Here is a 13,142-nt window from a genome sequence, read left to right on the forward strand (position 1 = left end):
TCCCTTCCTATACTGGCAGCTGTGGATGTCTGGCTTTTGCCCATTATGCTGACCATGACCTCAGTCACTGCTCCAGAGCTGTGAGAGAACTCAGAGAACAATTTTTGCATTGTTCTAATCACATGGTGTGGTTCCTCCATACAGAGAGGAATTTTCTCCTGTATATGTATAATCAGTCTTTAGCAGCTTCAACATCTCAGCTATTTGTAGATTGCTTTAATAGGACATTTTCTAAGGAAATTTTGTTCTCTTACACTCTGCTATTGGAGAAAGGCTACACTAAAACTTTCTCTTGAAGCTTGAGTAAAAACAGTATTTTAAAGAGAGGACATTTCTTGTTGAATATCTTTTAAAATTTATTTTATGCTTACAGGATTTACTCTGGAATTTAAAGCATTGCCAAAGTGAAAATATTTAATATGTTTTGTGTGAGATTCCTCCTACCGGCTTTCATATTTTTACTCGTTCGTCCACTTTTGTAAATAGTGCCTATTTTTTGAAAGATTTCTAGAAGAGGAGTCTAGATCTTTCACAGTCTAGATCATTCACAGATCTTTTTATCTATTCTGATGAATGTGCCTTGTAAGTTAAATTTATGTTGCTCAAAGAATTTCAGTAGAACTCCAGTGGCTAAAAAGATCTTGTCTAGCACTCCTCATCTTCTGCTGATAAAAATGTTGCCCCTATCTACTATAGAATTTAGAGTTGGATTTATTTAAAATTAAGTCTAATTTTAAGCACTGCCAGTTACTATATTAAAAAGTGACTACTTATGCCTTGAAGTGAGAAGAAAAAAAAAGGCATTCCAATTTTCTTAGATATTTCTACAAATCTACTCTTGAATAGCCCACCTGATGCCCCAAAATGCTTTTCACATTAGAAAAATTTGACAAAAAGGTCTGTTTCAGTACTCCTAAGGGACAGATGACCTTTTTTTCTTTTAAGCATTGTGTATGGAAGTAAGCTAGGAGATCATTTTTCCAGAATAATACTCTTAAATTTTCCTTTCATTAAACATTTCTGTTTGAAAATTATGTTTAATTGCATCAACTGTTGCTGTGCCAGTAAGTCTGGATGCAATCCAAGTCCATTGCAATCTTTCTCTTTTCATTAAATGTGGCTTAAAAACAGTGATTGTGTCTGGTTTCTCCTTAGCTCCCTCAAGAATCAAATTCTAAGGTTTTTTTTAACTCTTCCTCCATTTTCTCTGTGAAATTGTGGATCCTTTTCCATGAAAGAAAAAATAATCTCTGAGCTTTCTCAAGGTTCTTTGCAGCATAGGTCATGCTTTTCTAAACCTATAGATCCTGCAGGTTTAAAAGTATGTTATAGGCCACATTTTCTCCTTGTGGAATTAGCACTTTACTAAAAGCACTGTTCCTGCTCAGAATAAAATTAATAAAATAGCTTGATGGTAAGAAAACTTAATCCTGTCAAATGCAGCTTCATGAATAATTCACAAGGTACAATTTCATGTTTATCTCATTATTAGTGTGTGTATGCCATCCATGCTTTTTAATAACAATTTTCTAGTACTTGTAGAAAAAACCCCATGCTGTTACCTCTGCAATGCATTTTTGTTTGTTCTTATTTGAATTTTGATACTGAATGTAAAACTATTATAGACATTCATATTATAAATTATTTTCTTCCAGAGTATTTCAGTTGAGTGTTTATTAAAATGTATGAAAATGTTACAAACCCAAGAGAAATAATAATATTTTTAGAACCTCATTGCCTGTGAATCTTTTAGAAGTAGCACAGGAGTTCCAGAATGTTCAAAACTCAGGTTTAAGTTGATGGAAATTACATTAGAAATGTCAAGGCAAGATGTCGCAGATAATAAACAATTTTGTGTCTTAAATATACTCAAAACAGCGTGAGAACAACTCAGTCCTTCTGTGTGTTAGTTTTTCCATGATCAAGGTTAAAAATATGCCCTAACTATTGAGAGTGCAACACCTAGAATATTGTCAGGATAATGTCAAAATTCTCTTCACTTAATTTGTGAAGGACACTCTTGAAAATTTGAAGGAAACAATGTAAAGAAATATTTAATCTTAAATCAAATGGGTTAATAAGGGAATGCTGGGAAAAAAGGAAACCAGAACAGTTCATTCTCCTTTTTCTTGCATATTATCAGGTGTGTTTATTAATTATAACAACTTTAAATGGTGTCCTGTCAAGAAATTTTTCTAATACTTTATTTTCTAATAGTGTGTATTTTTTATGAATCCCAATCTCATGTTACTGATTGTCTTCGGATGCCCATGTTGAACAGTACACAGGTGCTGTGTTGCTATTGTGTTTCTAGTTACACAATTCTAGCACAACTGCAGTGTGGATAGTTTGTTGAATGAAAAAGTAAAATGGAGAGTTTTAGTTGTGTAGCGATATTTGCCCTATTGATTTGCAATATTATAAACTGATAGAGGTCTTTAGTCTTAAACGTGTCTCAATTATATTGTTCTCATCACTGAATAATGTTTTGTAAACTCTGAATAATAAGTCACAAAACTCATGCTAAACCAGACTAGAACTAGGCACAAAATATAACAATTAGAGAGGCTTTACCTATTGAGTTTGGTTCACGATCAGAGAAAATGCTGAAAATACTACTATATGAGAGAGATTTCAAATAATTAATTTAAACACATCTTTCCATAGTGTTCCAAATTCAGACCTAAAATAAAACTTGACTATTGTCAGCCTTTCAGGAATATCCCTCTGTACAGAATTTTTGCTTTTGGAGACAATACAAAATACTAGACTCTTCTCTAGTTGTGAGTGTGGCATTGGAATCCAAGCTTAGCACAAATTTCACTTTGTTTATGGTCCCCCATATTGTTCTCAGTTATTATTTACCCATTCATTTAGCCCTCCTGCTATATTACCATAGACACTAATCCTTATGTTTTTGTTTTGTCTGTGTCATCATCCCCCTTAGGACAGGTTAGAATTCTAATCCCCAAAAATACTCTCACTCCAAACCAATTTGACTTCTCCTGAGTTAATACTTGTTTATCAATTACTAATGCCCTACATGTACTCTCATGCATATATTCTGCTAGACAATTAATGACAACTTGTATGCAGGTGTTTGTAGAAAAACTATGTACTGAATCTTAACCCCTTTGTTGCCACAAGGATGTAAATGGGTTTTATCATAATACAGTTTCTTTTTTTTTTTTTAATCGACTTGATGTCTTTCATCTTCCACCTGGATATATTATAGCTTTAAATTTGTTCTTTGTCTTTTGTCCCTTGATTTCTTAATGGATTCTGGTTTTAGTCAGTCCTAACTGTATTTTAGCCTGGGTATACCTTGATTCTTATTTTAGCCTGTACTTTGTATTTCCACTATCAAAGCCCCCACAACATTAGAAACTACTTGCAGATGTGCTGTGATCTTGATGATCTGCTGAACCAGTTGCATTTGGAACATCCTCTACTTAGATTCCTTCATCTGCTTTTCATGCTTCCACAATCAGGAATTCCCATTCTTTCTCTGTTAATGCCAACTTAAAATTTTCACTTTCTATAGCATTTAAACCAAATTTTTAGAAAACAACAACAACAAAATTGTAAATAGTACAGACTGAAGAATGACATGTTCAAAATTCAAGTGGGAAAGGATCTTCAGTGTCTGTCTAATCTAGTCTTTTCCACACCTGCTCGCCCTGTCTTTCCCTAAAGACTCTGTATGTCTTTATAGCAGCAGTCCATCTGTAAGGGTTGTTCTACCATGTCTGCGTAATCCCAGTGAGGTTGTGGACCTCTCACCTAGGCATTCTCTTGAAGCAGTTCTGCTCTGTTGCTCTCTGCTCTGAGGATGGTGTCAGCACCCGTTGTTCCGACGAGGGCTTCAACCCCTGTTAGCATTTCAGGTCTGTGAGACTGTAACCCCCAAACACTGAATGAAAGAGATGTTTAATTTAGGTGCTATTGAGTGCTTCTGGTAACTGTCAGACCCTTTGGGCTTTCATATTTTCTTCTTTACAGATTAAGATGATGGTTTTTGCACTTCGAGTTACTGCAGAGAATCACTCCTGTTTTGTGAAAGCTGGAATAAAATATTAATTAATATCTAGACTGAGAGAGATCATTAATAGTTTAAATGTTTTCCATATGTACCTTCAAACAAAGATATAGTTAACAGAAAAAAGGTTAATGTGACAATACTAAGGAAGTACATCCTGTAGTAGAAATGGCAGTGTAAACTGTGCCCTGTTTTGTACTCTCTAGGTTCTCTGGATTGTTTTCATCTTTAATTAGTAGCTATGAGTATCACAGCAAATTCCTTTGGAAAGGAACAAGAGCTAGAAGGGTCTCAGAGACAGAAGAAAGAAGAACAGTTTACTCCCCAGTTGCAGCTGACAGTTACACATATCTGAAGATTTTGAAGCTTTTGGGAGAAAGTGTGCTTTTAAAAATGTAGAATTGTAGAATTATAGAATGTGCTGAGTTAGAAAGGGCCCATCAGGATCATTAAGTCCAAGTCCTGGCCCTAGGCAGGATACTCCAAGAATCACACCATGTAGGTATGTTGAAGACTATTGCCATACCTATTTTTTCAAAGCACTTGTCTCTTCTGGTCTGAACAAGTAGCTGGTGGTTATTTTGGGGGGGGATGGTGGTGGTTTGTTCTTTTTGGGGGTAGAGGATAAGGAACCTTTTGGGGGAGGTTCTGAGTTGAAAATAAACCAGCTGGGTTGCATATAGAGTTGATTTTCCTTAAAATTTGTCTCATAGTAACAGATGTCATTTGAGCGTCAACACGAAGCTGAATACATGAAGGAGTAACACTGATATTTTGTTATTGTTGAAGTCAAATGATGAGTGTTCTTGTTTTTCTATGTGAGCTTGCATGGATGCTGAAGATAATGACTGTATTGTGTATATCCTACTCTGCTACCTTTTGATTAAAAGAGAGATTGCAAAGAGTACTAGGCCACCTACTATTGCAGTAGATTGTCTGCTGTGTGGAAAGAAAACTGTTCTGCTCAGAAAACTGAATGAAAAATGTTCAGAATGGTTTTTTGAGTTCTGTAAGTGGTATTATTATTCTGAGCAGTAGTGTTAAAGTTGTGGGCATAGTAGAATGGTCCACAGTGGTTTATAGAATCATAAAACAAAAACCATAAAACCATTAAATTAAAAAACCCCAAAGGAATAAATATATGTGATGACTCCAAAAGTGGGGGATTATTTTTGTTCTCCAGTGTTTGGAAGACATTGTTCTAAGTAACAGCAACCTAGACAAGGAGTTCTTTTATGGAAGTTATTTCCTAAAGATTCCTAAAAAATAACTTGAAGAAAAATAGTAATTATCTTTGGTGTCCTGTTCGAGTTTTGGCCAGCTATCAATCTAAGCTATCTGTCCTAAGTGAACTAAATAATAGAGCAAAATACCTTGTTCGATTGCTCATTAAAACCTTAACTAGAATATTTTTTCCATGTCAAAACACAGTGATTTGAAAATATATTTTAAAACCAACTTTCACTTATCTTTTGTCCATGTATACACATTAAAATAGAGATTCCAATTTAATTTTAATGGTTCAGGTAGGACAGGGCTCTAAGTTTTCACTATTTTTGTTGTAGTTTGGGAATGGCACTCCTGCTCCCCTCCTCCCACCCACTCTGGTGAGAGAGACAAAAGGCAGAGATAATGGGCTGAGGTAAGAACAATTTACTGGAAATAGCAATGAGGTAAGAAAACAAATAGTAATGGCAACAACACTGATAACAGTACTGTACAAAAAGAGGGTGTTTGGCATGCAAAATGCTCACTGACCTAACCTGACATGGCACAACCCTGAGACAATGAACAAAACAGGCAGACAGACCCACTTCATCCAGACTTTTTTGCCCACTCAAAGCCATTCCCCTTCGATTCAGAAGTGAGGGCCCCAGACTTCCACCCCCCAGCAGTGATGTGAGGTGGCATAGTGTAACAACCCAGACATGCCCACACAGCTCCAGGTTCCAAACCCTCATTGCTACTCTGAAAAATTAACCCTGTCCTTGGGTGAAGCCATGACAGCATAGAAAGAAGCAATATCAATCCCTGAAACATATTGTATTACTTTTGATTGATTTTTCTAGATCAGCTGCACTATCCAGCCATCAAGCTTGGAGCTGCAACTTACTAGCACCTTGTACTTGTAATTCAGCATTTTTTCTTGGTGTCTTTAGTGATAACCTGCATAATAAAAAAGCTAGTTTACTAACATTATTACTATATGTTTACTAACATGTAATAATAAAATCCTTTTATAATTTAGGAAGTGTGTTGTGAAAACACAGTAATGTAGACAAAAGATATTTGAGTACATTTGTATTTTGGTTTTTTGGGTTGCTTTTTGTGTATGTGGGGTTTTGATTGTTTGATTGTTTTCAATTTATTTCCCTTCCTCCTGACCCCTTCTACTTGATTCTACTTTTATCTTCTGTGTAACCTTATGTGAATGTACAATGCAGTCCAGTCTTTACTTACAACTCTCTACAATTACTGTAATTCAGTTATTAACAATAAATAAAGTAACTTTAAAACTGTGCATGACATAAATACTGGCATGTGATCCAGCATTTGAAGACACTGCTGTTTGTGTTCTTACATACAAAATCAAAAGTTATTAAAACATCCATCTTTAAACAGAGGTTTTGATCACATTTTTCCCATTCATTTTAGGGAATGAGGTGGATGAGGTGTCAAGTGGGTTGAGCACTTCACTGGTAGATTGCAACTTGTTGAATATTGGTGCTCATACTGGTATGTCTGTTAAAGTCTGAATTTCCAGGATTCTGAGACCTTTTTGCATGGTTCATCTCATGCAATATATTTTTAGATCCAAAACTGTGGATTGTGCTTTAAATATAATTGTAGCCTGTGTCTGTGAAACTGTTATTCTTCTTTGACACATTTTTGGAGGAGGACAGGGTGAAAAGGGTTCATACTTCAGAAAAACTAATTATAAAGACTCAGAAAGTGTTCTGAGTAGGAAATCGTGTTTTCTTTACATTTTAACTCCTATCAGTTGGCGCTGCATAGAAAAAAAAAGGAAACTACTTTTTTTTTTTTTGCTGATTCAGCACGTGTTCAGCAATGCTGATACAGCTCCAGAATGAGCTCCTAAATGTACAATAACACCCTCCGTTAATAAAGAGAATTTCAAGTAAAAAGGAAGGTTTTCCCATAATCCTTTGTTCAAAGAAGTGTAACTCATGAAAGAAGTTCACATGCAATGCTGTCTGACAGGATTCTCCTTGTCGTTCCAGCTCAGGAAAGATACAGTGCATAATACACCAATAATTTGTTCTTTAACCATTGGCCATCACCTCAGATAAAAGTCTTGGCATTTGGGAAAGATATATAAGTGGATCAAAATCCTCAGCTGGATCACCAGCCACAGAAATGTCAATCTGACAGTTACTCATGCGTGGGTTGCAGTCATTTTCTGAATAAAAGGTCTTTCTATACTTGACCTGTATGTAGCTTTGCCCTTAACAGTACAAAGACACAATTTCTTTTACACTGCACTTTCTAATTTCCTGTTTGGAAACTTAGATTATATAGAAAAGGCGGTGTCTCAGTTTTGGAGACAAAACTTCAGGAGAAAACACTTCAGAGTGAGTGTCTCCTCCGAAGGGAAAAGGGCCTCCCCTTTTCCTCCACCAGTAAGACAAGTGGGTCACAGCAAATGAAAGTGTAAAAAACACACCGTTTATTAACACACAAACAAAACAGGGTAGAACAGGATAAAAAAACCCCTCAAAATACAACAAATTCCCGGAGAGGGAAGAGACACCTGGGCTTGGACCAGCTGGGGCCACCCTGTGGGCTCGCTGGGGCCGCCCCCACAGACTCCCCTGACCAGCGAGGAGGGAAGGGAGGCAGTGGGGCAAGGGGAAGGGAAGGGAAGGGAAGGGAAAAAAGAACAAGAAAAAAACCAACAGAACCTTTTCCAGCTAGCCGGAACACAAAAGAAACTCATAGATCAACACAGCGCTCCCAGCCCACTCCCTCCCGAGCCCTGCCAAGCCCCAGAGCCCCCCAAGCCGTTGGGCCCAGCAGTTAAACTGCCCCACACTTGGGTCCCATGGCCCTGCCCCCCTGGGTCCATCTTAAAGGTGCAGCGTCCTTGGGCATTGAGCGGACAATTAAGGAATAAAGCGGCTTCATAACATCACCCCAGGACAGGCAGCCCATGATAAATTGTTCAATCCTGTGTTCTTCTCTCCGATGCCCTTTAATCAGTTCTTGACTTTTTTCTGTGGATTAGATTCCCCTAAGAAAGGGTGTCTATTTAAGTCTTTTTAGGAGCTACTCTTATCAGGGGCTGCACCATCACTTTTGACCCTGTATTGGTTTCTCTTCTTCAAAGGAAAAAGGTATTAAACCCCCTTCAAATCTTTTATAGCTTAAATATGTGTTAGAGGGGAGAGTTTATAGAATTAAAAATGACAATAAAAACTCATTCAAATTAAATGCAGAGTCCAGTGCATGAAACAAAATTTGTCTGAAATAAAGGTATAAATATATGTTTCTATTGCCACAAGCAGAGTCTGTATATAACTCTCTAACATTTGCATTAAACATTAGTTTACATACCCCCATTGAAAAAAATCAGAAAATTTGCATTATCCATGGATAAAATTCTCTGACTATGCTGCCTCTATCATACAATTCTATTAATTTTGCCTTAATGAAGCACCAGAAACTAATGAACCTAATTTTTGTATCCTTGTATATTGACATTTTTCTCTGCTTACTATGCTTGAGACAATACTTCAGGGTTTATTTTTGGTTTTGGCAAGATCACCAGATGTTTCCCCTCACTAGTTTCCCATCTCAGATTAAACAATTGATGGTGACCAATAAAGTTGCAGAATGTTCCTCAGAGCATGGTAATAAAACAACTCAGCACTTTCTCCCGAATTGCTTAAAAAACACTAAAGCTGGAATTTGTCTGTTGCTGAGCACTCACATTTCATTGGCACAAAGGCTGAAAAGCTACCTGACTCATCAGAGCCTTATTTTTTTTAATACCTGTACAATTTTGCTGGGCCAGAATCGTTTTGACACTGAGACAAGATTAAGAAAAAATCCAGATCTGTAAATACATTTTCCAGCTAAAAAGTATCTGATTTACATGATCTCCGTATCCAGCTCTTCCTCAGTACTCCAGGTGGAGAGCTATTATATGAAGTTAGAATAATGCAATCATAGAACAGTTTGGGCTGGTCATATAGTCCAGCCCTCCCTGGAAGAAACAGGAATATCTTCAACTAGATCAGGCTGCTCAGAGTGCTTTCCAACCCAACCATGAATGGGTCATCTACCACCTCTGTAGGAATCTCGTTCAATTCTAGAATATTTCAGTTTGGAAGCAACCTTTAAAGGTCATGTAGTAAGCAATGCGATAAGCAGCAACATCTTCCACTACATCAGGTAGCCCAGAAACCTGATCAACTTGACCTTGATTGAATGTTTCTAGAGGTGGCACATCTACCACTTCTCTGGACAACCTGTTTTGGTGTTTCACCACCATCATCACAAAGAGCTTATTCCTTGTATCTAGTCTAAATATACCCTCTTTTAGTTTAAAACCATTATCCTTTTAATGCCTTTTCCTGGTCTTAAAATCAAGAGTCAAACACAGTTAGAAGGGAAAAAGGGATTTTGCTTTGGTATTTATTTTAAGGATCTTTAGGTGCACCATGTCCAGGTCAAATGCCCCGAAATGCACACCACAATGCCTCCCTTAAAAGACCTGGTATAACATTATAGGTCTTACTAATTAGTATATCTATCAAAAAGTCTCCAAGGAGAGGCTTGAATGAGCCCCCCTCCCCAAGGAACCTTCCCCTGGATGGTTCTATCTTAGTTTACCGAATGTGTTCTGGAGAGGACCTTGGGGTCTAGGGCACACCAACCTCTAACTATGAAGCTTTTAAAATGTTTAGTCTCCTAGCTGAACAAACAATTCCAAGAATGTAGGCAGAAAAAGCACTAAGAATACAGAAGTTGTAAAAAAGATATAACAGGGGTTTAAAAGAAAAGGTAAAAAATCATCATGGCATCACTTTGTCCTATCACAGTAGGACAAACTAAAAAGTCTCTTTCCATCTTACTTATACATCCTCATGAAGTATTAAAAGGACAGAATAAGGTCTCACAGAGCCTTTTCCAGGCAGAGCAACCCAGCCCTCTCAGCCTCTCCTCGCAAGGGAGTTATTTCATTCTTCCAGTCATTCTGCAGGCCCTCCTCTGGATGCATTCTAACATGTCTATGTCTTTCCTGCACTGAAAGCTGTAGAGACGGGTACAATACTTCAGCTGGGGACACACGGGAGTGCAGTAGAGTGTGAGAATCACCTCACTTGGCCTGCTGGTCATGCTGTTTTTGATGCAGCCATGGATATGACTGGTTTTCTGGGCTGTGAGTGCACTCTGTGGGATTGTGTCCAGCTGTTCATTCACCAGGACACCCAAGTCCTTCTCCAGTCTTCCTCCAGAGGGCTTTCAATTCCTTCACCCCACAAACTGTATTGAAACAAGGGTTGGTCCAACCCAGGAACAGGCCCACTTCTTGAGCTTGTCCAGATTCTTTTGAACAGCATCCCTGTGCTCAGAGTCCCACTGAAGGACTTGAGTAACTCTTTTTCAAAGTACAACACCAAAACTCTCCCCTGTGATTTATTGTAATTAGAAATCTTACAACACATCTTAATGGTAGACGAACATCTGCTAGAAGAGAAGTGAGACAAAGAGAGGATCAGAAATTAAATTACTCATCAGAGCCTATGCTTATCAATATCTCATAATATTTAAATGAAATTAATTACTCTTATTACAGTTAAAGTATGATTTGGGTTAGCAGCTTCTCAATCCTCTACAGCTGTCCTGAGATGGTGCTGAAATCAGTCAGACTGAACATTAGTTTATTCAATCTAATTGAATAATATGTAGCAAATGAAACTCAAAAGGAAACTGGCTATAAAGTCAGATCACACTTTGCACAAATAGTGAGCATAATTTGTCACCTGAAAAGGAAATGAAGGGGATTAACTGTAGATAAAATACTGAATTTTTGAGGAATACAAATTTAATGCAGGAGGTATGGAAGAGACAAGTGCTTTAAGTATAAAGAATGACAGGTAACTTTATGACTATCAAAACCAGAAACTGAAGATCAGTTTATTGTTAGGATTATTTTCACTTTGAATTATCCTCTGATTCAGACATGCAGCCTCAAGTGTGAGGGAATAAAAACAATTCAAACTGCAATGATTGTAAATCTTAGTGGGAATCTGGAGTAGGAGAGAAGACCTAGTGTGCCAGTTTGGTCAAATGTAGAAATATATCCTCTGAGAGAAGGCAGGTTACAACCACCCCTCCCCCACCAGGTTCGGGAAAAATAAATTTTCCTCGAAGGAAAGTGAAAGAGATAAAAACTATTTATTTAACAAACACACAGGAAAAGGATAATAATGCTAAATAATAAAACCTCTCGCTCTGCTGAGAGAAACCTGGGGAAATTTCAGAGTCCTTCCGTAGATCTCTCTCTCCCCCTCCTTGGAGCTGGGACAGGGTGGGGGGCCCACCTCCAGGGCCAAGGCCTCGGTGGAAATTCCTCCCGATGTATTCTGATGTTTAAACAGTCCAGCAGAGAAAAAGGGGAAAAAAAAAAGTCCCAGGAAAAACAAAAGTTCAACTCTCCGGAGCTGAGGAAAAAAAAACTGCCAAAAGCTGTCTGGAAAGAAAAGCAAGCCGGGTGCTTCCCTTCCCTCTCCCTCTCCTGCCATAGCTGAAAAAAAAAAGTCTCTATCTCTGTGTGACCTTGAACAAGCTGCAAACTGCTTTGAAAAAGTTTTACTCAGTTTTTCCTTCCCACTCTCAGGCTCAGTTTAAAGGCATAGAAAGACAAAAAAAAAAAAAAAAAAAAAAATTAATTTCTGGGCATGGGGCAGCAATAGGGGGTACACATCACAGAGTCACCCCAAGACACCTAGTAAGGTAACAGCAGTCTACAAGAAAAGATACCAATCATGAGTTTGAGTGATAAATCACAAAGAAGATTTCTCTAAGTTAAATAATGACAACACTAAAGGAGGAAGAGAGTAATTTAATGGATCATTTAATGCTGGGATAATAAAAGCAAATAGTCATATTCTTGCCAGATGTTGTTAAAAATATGAATTTTGAAGCAGCTTGGAAGGAACCAGCGTGAGTCAAGTGTTGTTAATATTACCACTGAATTGTGAAATTTGAATCTCAGTCTTTGTAAAGTAACTTTACTGGTTGAACATTATTAAAAATATCTAAATGAATAATTGAGACAAACCTGATTTTGAAAAAAAATCTGTTCTCGTGCAGGAATGATAATTACAGCATATGGAATTCTGGTTTTGATTTTCAGAGCAGCATGGAAACAGCCTAAGTCCTGACCAAACACTAAGTTTTCCTTTGTCATGTGGTAGTGTCTCTTTTCTCACTGTTTTTTTCAGTCCATTTCAATCTTTCTGAGTTCCCAGGACTTTCAAAATGCTCCAAAAATTTGAGATTTCTCTCTGTGACTATTCCAAGAGAAGAGAATGATATGTAAATTTTCTTATTTTTGCAGAAATGTGTACTAGTAAGAGCTGTTCAACCTTAGGCAAGTCACTAATCCTCTCTGACCCTCTATTTAGCTACATGTAAAATAGGCCTAATAAAAAGTCCTAGTAGCAAGCATGGAATTTAAGCTAGACAAATAGCTTTTAGCAGTAGAATAGTAAAACTGGCATAATTAATTGAACTGCAGTGAAACTAGTCCTACTGGCAGCAGTAAAATTAGTCAGTCACTTAAGTTTTATTTTGTTACAGTCACAAAAAAGCTCTAACTGAAGTAAATATAATGAAATAAAATCTTTCTCCCCAGTGAAGGGCAGTAGCAGAGGCAGTAAGTATATTTTTATTCATGTTGGTAGTTATATAACACTTAAGCAAAGGGAGAATAAAATTTACAAATTCTGGTGAACCTGAAGTATGTTCTTTTAGGAGGCTACTGAGTTACCATTGAAACAGAAGTTGCAATCTCAATTTCAGCCTAGTGAAAAGATACACATGTGAATTCATAAGTTCTGATTGTATTTCT

The sequence above is a fragment of the Corvus kubaryi genome, unplaced genomic scaffold (assembly GCF_017639235.1).
Source record: "Corvus kubaryi isolate FWS band 111438036 unplaced genomic scaffold, C.kubaryi_AGA036_p1.0 37357, whole genome shotgun sequence".
Classification (NCBI taxonomy): Eukaryota; Metazoa; Chordata; class Aves; order Passeriformes; family Corvidae; genus Corvus; species Corvus kubaryi.